The sequence below is a fragment of the Euprymna scolopes genome, chromosome 3 (assembly GCF_053919585.1).
Source record: "Euprymna scolopes isolate OS-2025 chromosome 3, ASM5391958v1, whole genome shotgun sequence".
Lineage (NCBI taxonomy): Eukaryota > Metazoa > Mollusca > Cephalopoda > Sepiida > Sepiolidae > Euprymna > Euprymna scolopes.
Window position 1 is genome coordinate 12,662,538 of NC_136484.1, and position 1,727 is coordinate 12,664,264.

The window sequence follows — 1,727 nt, forward strand, 5'->3', positions numbered from 1 at the left end:
GTGGAATAGTTTGCTAAGACCGCAAAGGTAAACTTGTTTGGATTTTGAACCCTTGACAGCTACATTTCCAACCAAAACTCTAATAGAAACCTTGCCCATGTCTAAATACATTTTATATAAAACATCAAATATTTAGAGTAAATAATAGCTGAGTAATTTGGTAGAGAGCGTAGTCTTAAGGTAAAGGTACAAGCCTTCAATGTCATAGATCTATTTCTAACTGGATTTCGATCTCCCGACTAGCAGCAGTCATGAGTTCTTACACTAATGCTTGCGTAAGCTTGAAACATGTCAAAAAAATATAATATAATATACAGGGTGTTTCTGAAGTTATACACCATACACTCATCTTCATGAAGTTACAATTTTGATAAAAATCTTTATCCTCCCTTTCATTTAACTTTGGGAAGATTTAAAATCTATTGTGTATTCTAGAATCGTCCACTTGTTCATCTAATGAAAAAGAAAATAAATATTATTTGTATTTTTGTGAAATCCTAGATGAGTGGCGGCGTTAGAGATTATATATATATATATATATACATATATATATATATATATATATATATATATATATACATATATATATATATATATATATATTGGCTAAATACAGACCAATAAGCATAATGAATTTTTAAAAAAATGAAAATAAATGTTAGCTAATAAGGTTTCGTTCCTCGCTTATCAAAGCTAAATCGACGAAAATTAAATTAAATTTTTATAAACCCTAAGAAATCATAGCTAATAGATTTCCTGTTTACCTACGTCTACCTTGGTTTAGGTAAAATCAGTGACCGATTTGCTAAGTAAATTTCATTGTCTGTGAAACGGTGTTATTTTGCATCGAATCCGCGTGTGTTTTTTTTCAACCAAGCCTATGTTACCGTCTATTCGCAAAGATATTCTCCCCTCACCATAATAATTCTATTCTTTATTTATTTAAATGTAGTTGCAGTGGGCACTATGTTGGGCGAACACCGCAACGATTAGATTTCCGTTTAAAACAACATGTACCATCAAAGATTCGTTATGCAAATTTTTCACCCTCGGATATTCTGAGTAATACGTATGGTTCTGCGATTTACGACCACCTTATAAATAACCATGCGTGTGCCACGAATTTCAGTGCTGACATATTTATGATCCTCAGTATGTCGCACCCTCCCTATCATTTGAAAATTTTAGAGACTCTTTTTATTAAGTCTTTGAGACCTTCCCTTTGCAAGCAAAAAAGAACATCTTCTAGGACTTAATTCAGTGTCTATGTTATTTCCTTCCCCCCCGTTTGTTAATGTGTGTCTGTTGTCCTACACCCGCCATATTCATGACTTTATCTTTTGTTGTTTTAAATCGTATTTTCCTCGATTTAGCTTTGATAAGCGAGGAACGAAACCTGGTTAGCTTATCTTTATTTTCATTTTTTATTATTTAAATTCATTATGCTTATTTGCCTGCATTTATCATTATTAAATTCTGTACCCCCGGAAGATTTTCATATATATATATATATATATATATATATATATATATATATATATATATATATATATATATATATCATGTCCAAAAAAGTCACTGAATGGTTTTAAACTTGAGTTTTTTTTTTATTTTTGATGATTTGAACACAATCTGACTAATACATGGGGAAAATAAAAAAAAAAGAAATAGATTCCGTACATTCATATCTGATTTACCTCTGCGCTCCATGTTTAAAAAGGAAGTGT